At 45.9% G+C, this 20,205-nt stretch overlaps 1 protein-coding gene across 2 annotated transcripts in view; it reads right to left on the reverse strand.

Moving 5' to 3' along the window:
- SNAP25 (synaptosome associated protein 25) overlaps window positions 1-18,089 on the reverse strand; it is a 67,390-nt gene extending 49,301 nt beyond the window's left edge. For both annotated transcript variants that reach the window (XM_057423394.1, XM_057423395.1), the window contains exon 1: window positions 17,932-18,089. The gene's annotated coding sequence lies outside the window, so the exon portion shown is untranslated. The remainder of the gene's footprint in view (window positions 1-17,931) is intronic.
- Between the last annotated feature and the right edge of the window lie 2,116 nt (window positions 18,090-20,205).

Here is a 20,205-nt window from a genome sequence, read left to right on the forward strand (position 1 = left end):
GAAACACTACATAGATCCTTCTCCCTGTCCAGCTAAGGTGAGAAAGAAACTGCATCATTTTTCTTAGAGAAGTTCATCTCACTTCTACTGAAGCAATGAGGTCTTCCTTACGAACACAGTGGTAGCAAATGTTAGCTCATAAGGCTAATGTCCTAGTAGCAAATACTGACTGCCTTGACTACCTATAGATGTTTATTCATAATGAGTAATCAATATTTATTCATATTCAATTATTGCTCCTTGAATGCAGAGATTTCCGCTGTTTATCATCAATATCCCCCTTTGATACAAGAGGGCATGGCACTTTCTATGCTGCAGAATAACCTGATGAGTCCACTCAATCCAGTCATCTGTCCCCATAAAATTCTTTGCCATCTTCTTCTCAGGAGCACATAAAATGCCCTGAGATGGAAAACAATAGATCAACCCATCAGTCCTCAGTTAGAAGTTGATTGATGTCAGGAGTGATCATCCAGTAGGAAATTTGTCCCAGTTATTTTATGTGTCTAAGCCAACTTAGTGAAACTCTTTGTGACAGAGAAATCCTAGTTCTCTGGCAAGCTTTGCTGCTTCAAACCTCCTTCTGACTTACAACAGGACAAAGTATTAAAAAATATACCCCAAAGCCTAATGAGGTTATTGTGTTTCCAGGATATTTCAATAGGCCTTCAGCAAAGCACTAACGCAAGCTCACAGTTAATACAGGCACAGCAAACACGATGTTTTATGGCATAGATATGGAGAACAGAATAGAAGCCACATTTATTCACCTCATTATGTCTCAGTGCAGCAATAAAATTCAGATGAAAGCTCATTCCTAGAATTAATAAACACATTGAACTGCAGTGCTGGGAGCATTAGGTCAGGAGCAAATTAATGTCATTAAGCCAGCGAAGCTTGACTAGGTAAGGCATGTGCCATGTCTGAGCTGCTGAGAAGGCTCCTTCGTTCCACTGCTGATTAACACTTGCCCTTGATCAGCAGATGTAGTAATGGTAAGATGTGAAGACAGCCTTTCAAGAAAGTCTGCCTCTTGAGCCAGCACATGAAACTGTTAACAGAGCCTTTAGGGGTCCCTGCCCAAAAAGCTACCAGAACAAAATCGTATCACTTATACCCATTTAAGAGTAAAACCAATGAGTTATTAATTACAATGTCCCCTTCTCCCAACCTTGGAGTAGAGGTTTGACCACTAAGATTTACTGCCTCAGCTCTTCTGGACATAAAGACCGCAACCAGTTAGAAGTGGTATCAGTCACACACTAAAGGTCTGCGGGCACATGTCCTGAAGTTCATGGCATGAGCAACTGCTCACAGAGACCCAGCAATGAAAATGGATACCTGTCCTCTGACCCTCAATAGTTATTCACTCCCAGGGTAAGGGCAATCTCTAAACATGGTCAATTCAAAAACTAGATGGAAGGAGATCACAAGAGCCTTTCGGGTATCCCCAAAGATCACCTCCCAGTAAATGCCTTGGCAATCTTCTGTGACTGACAGGTAGCCTCAGACTCTTGGTGGCCCCATCCAGGGCCATTAAGGCCCAATGCTTAACAACTTTACATCTTTCAAGACACACCGAGGCTCACAATCAGAGCAGGCACAGAGCGTGTGGAAAGCCAGGGAAAGGAGAGTTTTTCCAGCTGTTGTGGAGGGTGATTTTGTCCCAAGAGAACCTAAGCAAGTGCCCAGGAGGGGCCAGTGTATGCCATGATATAAGTAAAGTGTAGAATTCAATAGGACACCAGTATTAAAATATGATTTCTCCTGCCACCTAGGGTTTTTTTTAAAGGTACTTCTTTCTGTAGCACTGCACAGCATTTGCTATTCCAAGCAATATAAGCTTCAAGGCCATACATTTTACGCTTAATGCTATTTCCAGAAGATACAGGAATGTGCACTAGAAGCTGCCAACCACAGCCTCCATATTGTCCCAGACATCTGATGCATCGTCTCCAGAAATGGCTCAGCCATGGGAAGCCCAATCAGGCTTCATCTGCTTCATCTCATCGAAAAATGAGAGGTAAACATCTCCCACTTCCACTACATTTCTGTCGCCAAAGTTAGGAGGCTAAAAAAGCTTTTTTACCATCTCCAAAGCACAAACAAAAAAACTTTGTCCCCTTCTCTCTCCAATTCTGATTGTATATCGGTATTTCTTGGCTCTGAAGTCTATAATCAGTCTAAATGTGTTAGGGGGTTTTGTACTAAACAACAGTACAAATGTCATTCATCAGTGTAGACTCTTTGGCAGGAATTGAACTAAACTCATGCCAGACACACAGATAGACACAAGTAAGCACAGAAACAGAAAAAAGTTTGTCATTTCATTAGAAATGTGCAGTATATTGATGGTATAATAAATAATGACCAAAAAGCTTACTAAGAAGTTAAAAACTCCTCGTTTTTTATATAAATGGAAGCTTAGAAGAAAATCAAGAAAGTGCTAGTATTTATTTCTAATAATTAATATCATCCTTTTCAAAGCCTTGGCAAAAATGATTCCTTTTCTTTCTGCTAGCAAACCAAAGGTCCGTTTTTACTGCCTAGGGATCTGACCATCTTATCACGCATTCTGTAGCCATACACAGTCAAGCGGCTACTAAAATAAACACAATAGGTTGTGTTTCTTCTGAATGGAAGTACTGTTCTCTTTGACATTGGGCTAGGTAGAAAATGGATAACATTCCTTATTTAAAATACTGATTCTCCCACAATATTTCACACTCTAAGCTTTCAGATTTTACCACATGATTAAAATGTCCTCAGGTGAGAAACACTGAGTAGTTCAAGCTGTAATGGAGATATTTATACAGAGTGAGGTCGTTAAATTCTGCAATAAATTAATTTCAATAGCATTGATTAAACAATGTTTCTATATTCTTTGCTAGTCTGATTTATTAAATAGTTTGTCTCTCAGTGCCCATAGTTAACACCTACACCAGGATATGAATCGACAGGACACAGCAACAGCACAGGTGAATAAATTTCACTGGTAGTTTACTCAAAATTCTGAGTCATCACAAACAATAATAATTGTACCCGCTACAACAACTACTTACAATTTTGCATACACAAAACTGGCAATGCTGGTTTTAATAGTGACAACAAACAGCTGCAACTCTTTTATTTCTCTTTTTTATTGAGTACTACAGAACCTCATCCTTTGACAACTTGCATCCCTAGTTCATCGTTAACCTCTATAAAGTTAATTCTTCACATGGTTGTACAATGTGCTTCCCATGAAAATGCACTTGTCCTTTGCTTTTTCATGAGTTTTAGGCAGAAAACTTCAAGCAAAGTTAGAGCTGTTTGCAGTAATGGCCAGCTAAGCTGTCATCTGACCTAGAAGTGGAACTTCTTGAATCACAAGCACAAGTGAATGGCTTAATTTCCTGTGACATCTGCAGTTGCATCTGGACATTTCCCTTTGGTCCATCTGTATTTGGCAGTCCTGCAGTGTGTGTAATTTGCTCAAAGCACGCCAGATTGCTGCTGAACCTTAAGAGCCCACGTGCATACGTCTTCTCTTCCTTTGAAGAGAGACAGGTCTTGGCAAGTTCTGTTAAGTAATTTTACATAGTGGATCATGTCTGTCTCTCAACTCAAAGTAACGCACCCCTGGTTTGAGAGGGACACTTTTTTGACCCCATACATCTCGTTTGCTCTGTCCCATCTCAGAGTGACCATTTGTGAAAATGAGATTGTCACCTAAGCCACCAAACCTCCTTACACCTCAATAGTTCAAAGTCGGTTTCACGGCTCTGCCCAGTATCACAATAGCACAGAAAGGGATTTTCTAGAATTCAGGTCAAATGCTCTCATTCCATCATTCCCTGCAGCTTGCTTAGATATTTCCATGTAACTGTATCATACTATATTGCTATATGTTCCTCTATTTTTCACATGTCAGACAAGAATAGCCTGTCGTCTTCCTCTAGGAGGCCTTTTAACAATGTTAAAGCAGCCATGAGGAACGTTATAATCCAGACAAGCTAAATCACTGTCCTAGATTTTTTCTTTGCTCAATGTGATTCTCTGTGGGCTGCATCTCTTGTGACTGTTGCTAGTTGACAGCTGCTATTTCTGCAGAGGTGAACATGATAGCTCAGCTGAAAAAATGTGACCAGCATTTATCCAGCTGCAATTCTGCATTTTAATAGCATCCTCCTCCTGATGCCTCAAAACAATACTATTCCATATGCCTCTGTTAAGATTCCAATGTAAAATCTTGTGGACAAAATTGCTGGAGATAATGCTTGCCAAAGCATCACTTTTTGAAATGTTTGGCTAAAAATATTCATAAAGGGGAAATTCTGGATTTGAAACGCAAGCTTTTCACTCTTCCCACTTCTGTATCCTTTCCACACTCAGTGAGGGAGCAGAAAGCCCTCTGTACAAGAGGGAAGGAATGCAGCATAAGTGGAGCTTTAGTGTGTGCAATGAGCAGTCTGAAGACCTAGATAATTCTTTTCAAAGGAAAGATTGATCAAATGATTGCAGATGACAATAAAGTCAAGGAAAATCAAAATTTGTGGTGAGCATTCCCAAAAATACAGAAAAGTTATGGGGATTTCCCTATATAATTGATTTGCTGCAAATTGTTCTCTTGCTTTGTTGTACCTTGAGAGAATCTCAGCCATGTGATTACTAAGGTGCTGATGGGCCACTTTTCTCAGCCTTGCCCCTACTTTGGACTTTAATTCAGTAGAGGTGAGTCAGTTCTGCTCTGCCATGTTGGAGAGAAGATCCAGCCAAGTTTTCCTTTAGATGTATGATGATTCATAGCAAAATTCCTATTGCACTTGACTGATTTTATAGCAGAGGCTATGTTCCTGCCTGACATAAACCCCTGTATGTTTGCGTATATGTAACTTTTGCCTAGTTTCTCACTGAGTCAGTTCAATTATTATTAACCCAGAGACTGAGGCAGAGGTTGTCCTGTTGGTTGGTTGTGGCATTTCCTTAGGGCACATGAGGAATGGTGTTCAATGCTTCCTGAGCCTCCATCCCGCATTGTACGCTCCAATTGCATGCTGCATTGCCCTTGGAAAGGAGGGGCAGCTCCACAGCCTGTCTTCTGCATAATGCACCTATGCATTATTGAAGTGTTTGCACTTAAGACGTTTTCTTTCTGCATAGACTCCTTTTTTACTGCGTCCAGAGAGTTAAAAAGTGCTTAATTACTGCCAAACAGACCTTCCTCTTCCTATTGAAGTGTGGTTTTAAGTCAGTTGCTGTTAGGATCTCCACATGGTGCCTATCAGGTTTGCTCTTCTGATTGCCATGGTGCCATACTGATTAACCTCAGCTAAGCATCCAGGACTAAATACTCAGTTCAAATGGGAAGTATCCAGCCACCCAAAACTTTCTTTTCTTTTGTTCTGGTTATTTCAGCTCTGGAGGATGGTATGTCAGTTGGAGAAGGGTTTTATCTGCTGGTAGGTTCTCAGCCATCCTGTTGCTAATGGAATCATAGAATCAACAAAATCGGAAAAGACCTTTGAGACCATCAAGTCCAACTATTACCCCAGGACTGACAAGACCATCACTAAACCGTATCACTGAGGGCCTCATCTACACAGTTTTTGAACATTTCCATGGATGATGATTCCACCACTTCCCCATTTCAACACCTGATTTCCTTCTCTGTGCAGAATTCTTTCCTAATATCCAGTCTAAACCCCCCCTGGCATGGCTTAAGGCTGTTATCTCTTACCCTAACGCTTGCTACTTGGGAGAAGAGGCCAATCTCCACCTCACCACAACCTCCTCTCATGCGGTTGTAGGGAGCACTGAGGTCCCACCTTGAGCCTTCCCCAGGCTAAACAACCCCGGTTCCCTCAGCCATTCCTTATCACACTTATTCTCCAGACCCTTCCCCATCTTTGTTGCCCTTCTCTGGACCCACTCCATGAGTGTTAATAATCTCCATGGGTGTTTCTGGCACATACTTATAGGCTTTTATGAGTCAGGACACCTTACTTCAAGCACTGGCTTTACAGACTTTGCAAAAACGTTCCTACTTGGGTTTTGGGAATGTCCCATTTTTGCTGAGGATTTGGTATTTGAAGATTTTTCTATAATCCCTCCTCATTTTTTTTTTCCTTGCCCTATTCAAAATCACCAGAAGTGGTTTTTTACTTTCTCTTTACCCACTGAAAGTGGGGATGAGATGGGAAGAGACATTTTTTGCTACCCAAATGAAACATAACTGATTTTTGGAGGTTTTTTAGTACCTATATTTAAAGAATTGCTTTCTTAATGTTAAAATGCCATTTTTCAGTAAAAATACTCTTAAACCTAGAATTTTTCTGACAAATCTATGGTGAGTTGACCCAGGCTGGATCCCAGGTGCCCACCAAAGCTGCTCTATCACTCCCCTCCTCAGCTGGACAGGGGAGAGAAAATATAATGAAAGACTCTTGGGTTGAGATAAGGATGGGGAGATCACTCAGCAATTACTGTCATGGGCAAAACAGACTTGACTTGGGAGGTTACTTTAAGTTATTAGCAATCAAATTGGAGTAGGGTAATGAGAAAGTAAACCCCAAATCTTAAAACACCTTCCATTCACCCTCTCTTCTTCCCAGGCTTAATTTTCCTCTTGATTTTCTCTATCTCCTCTCCCCCAGCAGTGCAGGGGGATGGCAAATGGGGGTTGTGGTCAGTTCATCACACACTGTCTCTGCTGCTCCTTCCTCCTCAGGGGAGGACTCCTTACACTCTTCCCTTCCTCCAGCATGGGGTCCCTCCCATAGCAGACAGTCCTCCATGGACTTCTCCAGTGTGAGTCCTTCCCATGGGCTGCAGATGGAGATCTGCTCCACCATGGACCTCAATGGGCTGCAGGTGGAGATCTGCTTCACTATGGACCTCCATGGGCTGCAGGTGAAGATCTGCTCCACCATGGACCTCCGTGGGCTGCAGGTGGAGATCTGCTCCATCATGGACCTCTGTGGGCTGCAGGTGGAGATCTGCTCCATCATGGACCTCCGTGGGCTGCAGGCGGAGATCTGCTCCATCATGGACCTCCATGGGCTGCAGGGACACAGCTGCCTCACCATGGGCTGCACCACAGGCTGAGGGGAATCTCTGCTCCAGTGCCTGGAGCACCTCCTTCCTCCTCCTTCACTGACCTTGGTGTCTGCAGAGCTGTTCCTCATACACATTGTCACTTCTCTCTGGCTGCAGTTGCATATAGGTATTTTCCCCTTCTTCTATATGTTATCCCAGAGGCACTACCATTGCTGACGGGACTGTACCTGAGCAGCAGAGGATCTGTCTTGGAGCCAGCTGGCATTGGCTCTATTGGACATTGGGGAAGCTTCTAGCAACTTCTCACAAAAGCCACCCTGAAGCCCCCTGCTCTGTTACCAGAACCTTGCCACACAAACCCAATACACAGCCACGTTCATTTGACTGCTCTGGTGAGCTCCCCTGTCCTGGCAGTAGCTTGTGCTGCTGGACAGTTTGTCCTTGTCCTGAGCAAAGCAGTAAACTGGGAAAGATGGTCTTCAAAAGGACTCTGACTTCTTTCTCTCCCTCGCTCTGTCCCATAAAAGCATTCATCTGAGCAACTGCTTACTAGCACAAGCGCAGTGTTCACAGATCCCACCTCGCAGTGGGATCTCATCACTTCTGGTGATACCCTTTTTATAGTCTATCACTTTCATTCTGTCTCATGTCTTCAGCTGTGAGGCAGTAATTTAACCCCCCATCTGGCACTATTAATTTGCGCTGATAACTTCATGTCTCTTCTAAAATAGGCTTCTATTTCTAACACACTTGAGAAGTGTGCTTTTTTTAGGCTTTCTTGCTAAAAGAAAATATTCTGGGCTCTACCTTGTGATAGTGCAAGCACTGGTTTGCAGCGCTGCAGAGCAAGTGCGTGCCTCAAATACCGCAGTGTAGATAGCAGTTGTTAGCATTTTGTTCAGCTATTTGAAACACTGACTACAGGGGACCAGTTCTCACAAATGCTGCCATCCTGGTGTCTGAGGGTCTGTATATCCACCTGTAAGACTTCAGTGTGGTGAAACTCTGGCTGGTTCTCAATTTCCTCCTTTTCTGCCCTGGGTTGGTTCATCATTTCCCCCTTTTCTATTAACTTGCTGCAACCCTTAAGAGTAGCGTAGCTTGAGTACATTAAGAGCACGTATTGCCTGCATGTTCTCCAGACAATGTTGTCGTCATAGAATCATAGAACCGGCCAGGCTGGAAAGGATGATCACTTCCAACCATTACCCCAGCACTGCCAAGGCCAACACTAAACCCATGTCACTGAAGGCCTTGTCTACAACATTTGTGAACGCTTGAAGGGACGGTGACTCCAGCACTGCCCTGGGCAGCCTGTTCCAATGCCTGAGCACCCTTTGGGGAAGGAATTTTTCCTAATACCCAACCTAAACCTCCCCTGGTGCAGCTTGAGGCCATTTCCTCTTGTCCTATCACTTGTTACTTGGGAACAGACACCAGCCCCCTCCTGGCTCCATCCTCCTGTCAGGCAGTTGTAGAGAGCTTGTAGAGACAAGGTCTTCCCTGAGCTGCCCCTAGACATCATGCCAAGTTGTAGGCCTGCATGTGAGTGCCACCCTTCTGCTTCCTTCCCCGGGGTCTGCTCTTCCCCTGTCTGGCAGCAGGACAGAGGAGGAAGAGAAGAGCACCCTGCAGGGAGGTTTTTGGCTTCCCTGTCTTTGCCTTTGGTTTTTGGTTGGTTTAAGTTTTGTTTTGGTTTGTTTGTTTCTTTAATTTTCTTTTCATTCTCCTCGTTATTTTCTTCTCGTTTGTATTCTCTTTTCCGCTTCTTCAGCCTTATTGGCACAGTGGCTCATTGGTTATGGTACAAGTAACTCACCTAAGCCCAGGATTTGACCTACCATGTTTGACAATAGTGGAGAGCCTGGTTAAGTTTTGAAGTGTCTCACTTCTCTACTGTGGGAAGCAGATTGATTTGAGGAACAGGCTGCAGGTATGAACGAAAGAGCTCTTTGTCTGGAGAGCAGCTGAGCATACAACACATCTCTTGGACATGTCACCACAGAAACAAGCTAGACCACAAAAAAGAAGGGATAGAAACTGAAACCTGTAAACAGCTCTGGAGCCTCACCTTCTGTGCTTGAAGGTCTAACCTCCAGCACCACAGAGTATGTCCTGGCCATTGGATCAGTGTTTTATGTCTTGACTTTTCAGGCTGGGGAATCATTTAAGTTTTGTGAGTAATCTCCAAAGTGCAAGGAAAGGTTTTCTGGGGACAAGGGAAGAATAGGAATGTGAAGGTATCCTGACTGGGAAAGAAGGGAGCTCTCAAGAATACGAATGTTAAAGAGGAAAGCAAGTGCTACTCCATAAAGGAGCAGGAGTAACCATGGGAAAACCGCAGCTACTGCAGACGAGTAGCAGAGCTGCTCATCAATCTAAGGAGCAGTTTAATAACTTTGCAGATAAGTGGTTGCATCCACAGTAAAAAAAAAAAGTACAGGATTTCAATTAAACCCCATATATTGTCACATTCTCCCCCATGGACAATTTCTGAAATCAAAACTGGATAATTTTACTGCTGGAGAAGCATAAATATGGAGAAGTCCTATCTTCTGTGGGATATTCTGTTCTATAGTGGGTTCAGCTGTTGGCAGGTAACCACTTCTGGCCTTATACTTAGTGAACCAGTTAAATGGGAGGGAAGCACTGGGGTCTTTGCAGCTGAGGGTGTTTATGTAGCCAGTAGTTAAGAGATATCTCTTCTTCTCCATCTGCACTGTGCCCCTGTCTTCCCATTCTTTCCCTGTTTGTCCCTTTGTGTTCTTGGTGTCCCACTGCCTCTAATGCCTTCTAATACCATCACACTGAGGCCCCTGTCCCGAATGGGGCTGAAAGGAGTTTTCCTTCCATCTCCCTCTCTTGGGAACATGGTTTCCCTCAGGGCATCTGGGGAATAAGAGGAGAGCAGAAAGCTGGGGTTGAGTAAGGTGAGGTGGGGCTGGGAGGAGACCCCCAAATGCAAAGAAGCAAAAAGACAGCATAGTTACTGAGGTCTTCGGAGGACGAGAGGTGCTGCTAGGCTCTCCTGACCCATGCTAATATCTATCAGCCTGTTTAATACTGTAACATTAAGTGCCCTGGGCACCAATCTGGGAATTGGGTACTACAGTAGCTAACATTTTTCTTTGTGATGTCAACCTGCTAGAAATGCACACCAGTTCTTGTTTACAAGGCTTAGAAAATGATCTCAATTACCTAAAAGTTGCTCCAGGAGAAGCTATTTGGTACTATTTAGAAGAGTTAATTAAGAAAAAGGCAACTAGGATGCAACGATTTAAAAACGCCTTGCCAATACTGACAACCTGAGGCCTGCAGATGGCCCTACTGTTGCGTTACAAAAGTGATCTAGAGCATTTTCAATTATACTCAGTGCATTCCTGGTGCCTCGAGGGTTTTTTCCACTGTCTCTTTCTTGATGTGCTCATCTCTAAAATGAGCTGAACTGACAGGCCCCCACCTCAGCAGAGAGCCAGCCAGACCTTTTTTATCCCTCCTCTTTCCTTTTTGTTGCGTAGGAAAAACCTCTTAGGAAAATCAGACTCGAGGAGACTTGCTGCCTTATCAGATCTAGTCTCTTGTGGCCACCAACAGCTACGTCATATAATCCCCTTTATGAATTCACCAAGCGCCATCTTAAAACCCCTGCTTCTCTTCTTGGCATAATAAAAGCCATATATTTTCAGGAATTGCAAAACCAGGCACTATGTCCCAAGAACATGTTTTTAATGTCAAAAAACCTGTAGAAAATCCCCCAAAAGGCTAGGCAAGCAACACATCTCTCCATACAGCTGAGCAAATAAAACAAATGTTTCTCTGGGGAGAACGGCTGTTAGAAGTCAGCGGTGAATTCCAGTTTAATTGGGTTTGCATAGCTTAGTTTGTTTCTTGAGGGCTTTTCACGTGCTCAAGTGTCACTTAGGTGCATACTCTCCAGAAAATCAAACGTTTGGCTGAAATACTCAAATATTCACAAATGTATTGGGGTTGTATATTCAGCTGTCACGTTACCGGTTTGGAACCGGTGCTGCTGAAGAGACAGGGCTCAGTCCCACTCTCCCTCTGCAGCTTAATGCAGCTCTGGCAAAGCCCACAGTTCTGGCAAACTCCTTGTCTTGTGTTATGCCTGGCCACGAAAGCATGATCAAATGTGTGAATGTTTCATCTGCCTTCTGGTCTGAGACCATTTGCTTCCTTGCTGTTGTGAATGTAATACTAATAATCTGGGTTTATATAATACACCTTCCAGCCAAGCCCTTTACAAACCTAAAGGGAACAGTTACGTGTAACCTCCCATTGGATGCAAAGTAAATGATAATCACCTCTGTTGGGAGAATGTTGCATTTTTGGGACATCCTTTTTTAGGTCACCAAGCCCAGGCAGTGGAGACTGCTATGCCCCGATACACATAAAAATATCTTTCCAAAGGTACGGGATACTTGTACTACATGGGAAGCTGAGAAAGCAAACTAGAAGTTGTTTTAGTCTTAGTTCTTTCTTCTATGGATGGAGGTAATCAAGGCTTTTGACATAGGTTACGTTTATTTATTTACTTGCATCTGAATCCAGATACTCTGGGTGCAACCCCTGTGCTTTAATCACTAACCCACAGTATATGAAGTTAAAGTGACTGTTACTGAACATCTCTCGCCCAATGAACTGTAATAGCTTTCTTACTCTTTCCTGCAAGAACAAATTATTCCTGAGAGATGGCTGTGCCTAATAAATAAAGAACAGAGATTTCTCTCCTAACAATATCAGTTACCCACAGGGTCAGCGCTGTTCAGCACAGGCAGCCCTGAGCTCAGAGTGATGTGTGTCCATGTGGGCACACACAGTACAGACATATACCAGGCAGGATAGCTGGGTCAAACAGCAATCCCCTGATGCCTGCAGAAATGCAAGCTGGTCTAAAGCCTTTGGAGGTAAATAGTGAGGTATCCAAGGAGGTAAATGAGGCCCAGACTAAACCAAAATACACTAATGCAGGAGAGAGAAAGAAAACTTGCATTTTAAGCATGGAGAAGCTAATTTTAGTACCTTTTCTTTCAAAAGATGTTTAAATATGCACAGAAGACTTCTGTTCCTGTTCTAAAAAAAATCCAGTGAATGGTAACACTATTTTGACAGATCACCTCTTGTGAAGAAGTATACTTTTGTTTCGTGACGTGTTTTAGAGTAGCTGGAGGAAATACATTTACCTCTGTAGGGCAGATCAGTGAACTGGCACCTGCACAGCTCCACTGTGAGCTATAATTTCCAGGAGAGGGGAAGGAACCGAAGGAACGGTTGGGATGATTTCCAGCTGTCTGGGTTATATGAAAGAATAATAAATTAAATAAAGAAAGAATAATAAATTACCATTTCTGGCACGACTGTGTTGCAATCCAGAAACAGGATTCCTTTTCTTCAGGTGGAAAGTAATTATAACAGGTAAATGCATCATGAAGAAGACATGATATGATTGGAGCCTTTAGTTTTTAAGCCACTCCACACTAGTCTCTTGGTCTCTTTGACAGGCTAATGACTGTGAAAGCCTTTGGAGATTTACTGCCTGGGATTTATAGGGGTATGCTACTGAGCAAATATGGGAGATGGAAGTGATCCTTATAAAATTACAAACATGCCATCCCAAGCACTCTGCAGTGCCTTTGTATATGCACCTCCCTATTATTTCGTAGCTTTTGTGTAAGATACAGCAAATCTTACATTAATTTCCAAAATCACCTACCTGAAGCATCCTTTTGTAATGTCTAGGATATAAATTTTCATTGTTAGCACTGACACAGATTGTGATAACTACCATTTTGCTCATGGATTCTACCAGGAAACTCTGGCACAATAACTTTGTCATATTAAAAATGACAGTCATAATAACCATTAAAAATGACCATAATTCTAGTAAAAATGTAGAAGAACAGTTCCCCCCCCCCTTCTGTTTTAGAAATTTGTACAGTGAGAGTTGACTTTGACCTTTTACACTTCTTCTCTACCTATAATCAGTCTGAGTAGTCAAACATTCAAAATACTTCCTTACAAAACTTGGTGGAAGAAGCAAAATTTTCCTGTGGCAGATTTTATTTTTGGAATGCAGGAAAACTTCCCACTACTTCCCAATTTGGAAGAAAAACGAATGGCTACTGCTAGGAAATGCAGTCTGTGAAATCAAAGTGCACCTGGAAGTGCAGGTTTCGTTCTGTTCTGCATGCATTTGTACAGTTCTGACTTTTTCTGCACACAAATGTGCCTCTAGGAAAAAAACAGCTGTGTCCTGGGCTTTACACCATCTAAAAAGTTCTGCTGGTGTTATGTACCAGCAGAGAGCAGCAGAACCCAACCTGAAATGCAGCCATAACGTGCGGTAGTCCTCCTCCGCTGCTTCATCATCGCTTTCTGTCACCATTTCCCAAGCAGACCAACTGCGTGAACCTGGGCTGTGCGAATCTGTGGCACTGAAACCAGGCTGGTAAAAAATAGCGTTTGGGAAGGGGGGTGTTTCAACTTCCGTTTATAGAAAAACCTGCTCCTTCAGCAAGTAAACCTGTTTCTGTTTTAAAAATGATGAGCCTCGGCCCTGGAGCTTATCGGCATGTAGTGTAACACAGCACTCAGTTATGCAAAATCAGGAATAAGTTAAACCCCACGTAAAAAACAAAATAGAGCATCCTTAACTATTAAAATAGATAGATAGATGGAGAGAGAGAGAGAGAGAGAGAGTCCTTTTCTTTTCAATAGCCAGACAGAACACAGATTGGTCAGCATCAACTTTCAGCTTTCAAAGCCAAGAACAGCCATGATTAATTACTTAGTATTTCCTTCTTCTCCTCCTTGTTCTTGTATTCAGCTTTCTCCAGTGGGTCACATAAGAGACTATATCTCTCATTATTAAAAAACAAAGTTTATAATGCAATGATTGAATTCTCTTTAGAATCATAGCATGCTAGTATATTTCACAGGCAACATGTATGCAGCGCTTGTTTCCCTTTGAAAAACCTAAACTGCTGAACGTCCTCTGCGTTACAAGTCCCACAAAATTATGTGCATATTTTCCTCTTGGGCTGCAGAGCAGATCAACTCACACCCATTGCTGGGAATAGAAAGCTTTCAATTTCTAGCAGCACACAGCCTGACTGGTGAGCTTATTCAGAGCCTCATGCAAAGTCTACCTCAGCAGTGGAAGTATTTTCCTTGATTTCAACTGACTTTAGATTAGGCTCCATGGAATAATCAAAAGCAGAAAGCCACACTCATCACCCTTCACATCATGGTCCTAATTCTTTGCCCAAGTTTATGTTTCTTTTATCACAATGCTTTTTAGGAGTAGTCAGAAGAGGAATGCAGGTGAGCATGAAGATGAGGAACCAGCAAGTGAAAGCAATGGAAGATGTAAAAGCAAAGCTAAATTTCCTTCTAAAATAAGAGGGCAAGTGGTGTCTCAGCATCAGACATAAGGCCAACATAAACCAGGAAAAAATAGTTTTGAGCCAATGAAATTGACTTGTCTTTGTGTTTGGTGGAAAGGAAAGTCATAGAAAATTCAGTGGGATGTGGGACAGCATATTGAAAACTGTGATCTGATGAGAGGCAGTTTTTGCTGGTGGGAGTGTGTATCTAAGTAGTTGCAGAGGGAGTAGCAAAAGGGTGGTAGACAAGAACTAGGAATACAACTTGTATGTTTTGGAGAAATGCTTATTGCAATACGATGCAGCAAGCTAAGTCTGCAAGGGCAGTACGGATGAAAGCCAAAGCTTATTGAAGCTAAGGGTAAAGATATCATTTAAGGCTCAAAAATAATGAGCTAAAAAGAAACAAACTATTCTTTGACAACTGATGGCCTTGACAAACTGTATCCAGCACTCCCAGAAGTAGATATGTGAGCCCTTGTGCCTGCTCCAAAGTCCAGTTTCCTAGAGGTAATAATGATCTGCCTGAGATCTGCATCCTGCTGCAGCTCTCAAGCAATGCATCATTCTTCTCTCTGTTAGATGCTCTCAAATGCTTGAACAAGTCTATTGTTACTGAGTGCCTGGCACTTGCCCAGCCCAAAGGTGACTGCATTGGCAGTGCTGGATGAAACTTCACAGCGAGGAAAACGCGCTCTTCCCAATGAAGGCTGCACAGTCAATCTACATTTGTTGTGGTTTTACCTGACCTCTAACCTAGAAATCTCTGAAATATGTGTGTATAAATACGTGCTGAGGAAAGTACTGGGCTTATAAAGATTTATGGCAGAGATTCAGGAAAAAATATAAGAAAAGAGCAGCTGTGTGACAAGCCAAGGCAAAGGTAAATCCATGTCTTCTCTTCCTTGGCTTCCCTACATTCCTGGGAGAAGAAATCATTAATGAGGTGAGCCCTACTCTGTGCCGTACACTTCCCGTTTATCCCTGTGGGTTGCTACATATGTGGAAGCTGTAGCCTGGCTGCACATAAACATGAAAATTGCTGAAGTTGTTCATAGAGATAGGAAAGTACTTGGTTTTGTTACCTTGCTGAGTTCAGGCAGCACAAGCAGTAGGTAGAGACTATGTTTTATTTGCCTTAGCATTTTAATCTTGCTGTTTATTGCCATGTCTAAAGCATATAGAGACAAACGAAAAGCTTTTCATTGATTCAAAAAGCAGCTCCCACCTCCAGTGCAGTAAATCTGCAGATTGGAGCTGTGTCTCATTAGATGTATTTTGAAGGTTCGATACGGACTGGATTTTGCTGCTATTTCTTTCACTGCCTCCATGAGCTCAATGGACACAGAGCCTGGTCCTGACTGCTCTTGGAAATGCCACTCTAATTTTCTAGCTAGTTGTAGAAATAAAGTTAAGCTGTATTTACATTTACTGGGGGTTGCTGCTTAGCTGCATTTTGTTTCATAACAGCCTGAGTTTCTGCAACTCTTGACTTCAGAGGCAGCCTCAAGCTCTTGCTTTCGCAAATCAGACCTGCTTGCATCTTCGGTTTGGCCACCTCTGTTGCCTTTTTGGCACTCATCCTAGCTATCACACTCTTCAGTGGTCACCTTCTACCTGACCCTTTCTGCCCTACGCAGTAGCAACAGAAAACCACTACTGCTTTTTCCTCGCCTGGCGCCTATGACCATGATGCAGGGACACGCAGTGAGATGGAAGCAAGTCGCTTCCCCAGCTATGCCCCGGGGGCACTCATCTCCAGCTGGCCTCATACCTTCCCTTGCCACCCCCAGGGATGGCAGCCCTGCACCGTCCTCGTGTTGCCACGGTCGATGGGAGAGTGGCTCCATGCCCGGAGCTAGGATGGGGTGGGCGATGCGGGACAGGCATGTCCTTGCAGATGCTGCAGCCAGGGCTGGCAGCAACCAGGTGCTGATTGTGGGGCTGCTCCGCCACCCCCGGGCTGCGCCGCAGACCAGCACCCCGTTTTCTTCCCCCCCCCCCCCCCCCCTTTTCAGCTGGGAACGAAACCAGCAACAGTTATTCAAGCCAAGCACATAAATCTGGCAGATCCCGCGACCCGGGTTTGACGCAGCTTAGCAGTGCAGTGTCCGGAAGCACAGTCCGATCCCCTCTTCTCCCAGTGTTTATGTACCCCGCAGTGAAGTTATCAACTTCACCAGGCATGAGCAGCGCCTAGGGGTTGCGGGAGATCGGGGTGCGGGGGGGGCAGAAACAACGACCGGGGTATGGAGGACGGACTGCCAGCGCCGGGTCAGCCGGGGCCGAGAGTGCGGGCGGCTCTGCCGGGGCAGCCCGGGCTGCGCGTTACATAAGGAGCCAGGCTCTGCATCGCTCTGCACACCGCAGTTGCGGAGGGCGGGGGGACGGCGGAACAGGACAGGGCTCAGCCCCCCCAGTCTCACGGCTTGAGGAGCTCCCGCGCTCGCCGAGACACAGGAGCACGCGTGCCCGGGCCGCCGGAGGGGCAGCGGCACTGGTCTGCGCGAAGCGGAAAGCGCGGAGTGCCCGGAGCTCGGAGCCCCCGCGGGCGCGGGAAAGCCCCGTAGGGCTGCGCTGGTCCCCGCGGGCAATGCTCGGTCGCGGAGGGACCCCGCGGGTTGGACGTTATGTAACGAACGCCTCGGTTCCCTCTCCAGGGCAGGAGAGAGGCCAGAGCGCTTAATGTGCCGATTCATTTCGGGATCTGAAGCTATTTGCCCTTTTGTCTTGCTTTGTTTTGATCGCACTCCGAGCTGTCGCGGGACCCCGTACAACCACAACTGCTTCTGCCTGCGGGCTCTCCCGGAACGAGTCAGCACGGCGGCTCTCCCGCCGGGAACGACGCATCCCGTGCGCTGTGGAGGGGCTCTGGCAAGCCGGGGACGGGAGAGCGCGGAGCCGCAGGGCGCTGCAGCAAGTCCACGGCCGCGGAGGGGGGGGCACCGCGGCGCTGTCCGCGGTGCTGAACCCCGCCCCGCAGCGCGGAGCCGCCGAGCACTGTCCGCGGTGCTGATACAGCCCCCCCGTCTCCGCCGCCGCCTCTGTCCGCGGTGCTGAAGCGCCGCCGCAGCCCGGCGCGGGGTGGGCGCTGCAGTGCCCCGGGCGGCAGCAGCCCGGTCCGGCCGAGCAGGGCAGAGCGGCCGCAGAGCCTTCTTCTAGCTCCCGGAGTGACTGGAGCTGGGTTCCCTTCTCCTACGACCTTCCCCTGGCTTTCCTTCTCCTTCGGCCTCTGGCAACCCGCAAGCGAGCCTGGCACGGCGGAGAGGCAGAGCCCAGCTCCCACCCCTGGCTGCAGCCGGCGATGAGGCTGTCCACGAGATTACCCCCCTCTCCCTGCTTCCCTCCATCCCCGCAGCAGCCAAGGGGCCGCAGACAAAAAGCCGAACAGGTCTCTCTTTAAATATATCCTTTTTTCCGTTTCATTTTCGTTAATATCCCCCCCCTTCCCGGTGCGCAGCCTGTCCCCCCGGTTGTATCCCACCCGTACCTCGGCTTGTGGAGCTCTACGCCGGGCCGCGGCTGCGAGGTCGGTGGGTCGGTGCCGCAGATGGGAGGCAAGGACAGCAGCTGCTGACCTCCCCGGGTCTCCTTCTTCAATGGATCGGGAGCCGTGCCCTCATCAAAGATGGCCGTCCGCTCCTACGTCAGCAGCTTTTAATAGCCCTCCCCAGCGGGGGGGGGGGGGGGGGGGGGAGGAGGGAGGCGGGGAGCGGGAGGGGAACGGAGAGGGGCCGGGCTGGCTTGAGTCATCGCCTCCGCCGCCGCACTGCTCCGCGCATCGCGCACCGCCGCCGGGGCCGCCCCTCCGCCGGCTCCCTCGATGTGGAGTAGGGCGCAGGAGCTGGGGGCTGAGCGCGGCTGCGAGTGAACCGCCTGGGGAGGGGGGAAGTGGGCCTCCTGCAGCAGCGATTTCCTCCGCCAAAGGGGTGGTCCGAAGAGGGTATCCCTCTGAAGTCCCTGATACTCCATATATGGCCAATCTACGTGGGCTTCTATTTTTATGTGTGATTTCTTCATTCTCTCCCTCTTTTTATTTCGCAGAACACGCTGCCAGGGGTCTGGGTGTGTTAATCTGATTATTCCCCCTCTCCTCCCTCCCCCTAAGTGAGAGCAGCCAAGCACAAGGAAATTCACGGTTAAGGACATGTGCTGTAACTGATCATTTGAGGGATGGGCTCGAAAAGAAGAGCGAGGGAGAAATTCAAAACAAACAAAAGCCTGGGCACGTACGCACAGCAGTGAGCACATCCCACTGCTGCTGAGGAGGGGAACGGTGCCTCTGTTCCAGGAAAGAGCACGGCTTATTTATAATGGATTAATTAAAATATTCATTCAGAGTGTACCTAATTTGGAACAAATGGAGCTGTCTCCTGTGTGATTTCCAATGCGGAGGAAATCCTTTCATTTCATGCAAAATGTATTTTTGTCAAATTTATCTCTTAATGGGGATTTTAATGAGAGATGGGGATTGCATCTGGAATGCGATGCTTTCTTTCATAACCTCAGTCATCCCTTCCTTTCCTTTTCATTCCACAAGCCTTCGTGCGTTCATTTATGGAACCATCCAGACCTACATACAAGTGGCGATGTCTCCCTCTACCCTGTCTGCGCCTCTCTTGTGAGCAATAACTGAGCACTGGCTACATTTAACTCTGACACCGCACGTACAGGCTTTTCTAAATAGTCTGCAGATGACACAGAGTCAAAACATCAGTCCCACATTAGCACTAATTCTACCCTTATCGTATTCCTCCCCCCTTTTTGCCATGGCAAGGAAAACCGGAAGAGAGGGAAGTCTATGCAGCTGTATTTTGGAGCGTGTTCGTCTCGTGTTATGGTTGTATGGGGGTGTGGGAGGGAAGGGAAGGGGAGAGAAGGCGCGGGGGAGAAGAAGAGAGAACTGCGGGTGATTCCTCCTCCCCTGCTCTGTAGTTCCCCACAGAAAAACGTGACTGTAGATCGTGCTTTGTGATTCTCACCCTCTCCTACAAGAATATGTCCTTCAGTTTCATTTGGAAGGAAGCAGCCAAAAGTTTGCTAAATATACGACAAAGGAATTCTCAGGCAAGGGGGGCTCCCTGCTGCATTAGAGTATCTAATGAGCTGTGCACATGAAAACCGCAAGGAAGGAGAGATCCTGTCAGGTTTAAGGGCTGTAAATACAGACTCACAGAGTAAGATTAACGCTGTGCAGACACCCCTCACCCCCTAGGTGAGGGATCTGGAACAGCAGCCCGATTAGGAAACAGATTGAGCATCATAAACGGCAGTTTGGGAAAGCAAGCCTTCCCTGGGTAGCTCATGCAGGGGTTAACAGTAGCCAGCACTTCAGTTAGGTATGCACTGCAGATGGCAAGAGGAATCCCAGAGCGAGTCTCGGTCTGAAAGCCAGGCTGTCCATGCACACGCAGTGTGCTGTGCAAGTTCCTAGCACATATAGAAGTTAAAAAGACATTTTCAGTCAGACGGCTTGTCTGGTTTGAAATGAAGTATGGTTTCCAAGAGAGCAACGCTAGTACTTATTTATAATTCATATTAACGGTGGATAAGGGAAGCAAAAGAGAAATTATATACTGTTGTTTTGACTAAGCCACCAGCACTGCGAAATTCTGGCTGGGTTTGGATTCAGCCCAATAACGCCTCTGAGAAGAATTTCAGTCCATTGGATACCAGCAGGGATGAATTTGGCTCCTTGTAGCAAAAGCCAGGGAGGAAAACGCAGTGAAGGCAAAGTAAAATGCAGCATAACTTGGGGAAAGAG

The sequence above is a fragment of the Pezoporus wallicus genome, unplaced genomic scaffold (genome assembly GCF_028554395.1).
Source record: "Pezoporus wallicus isolate ANWC-B61680 ecotype Strahan unplaced genomic scaffold, APGP_CSIRO_Pwel_v1 contig_4191, whole genome shotgun sequence".
NCBI classification, from domain to species: Eukaryota; Metazoa; Chordata; class Aves; order Psittaciformes; family Psittacidae; genus Pezoporus; species Pezoporus wallicus.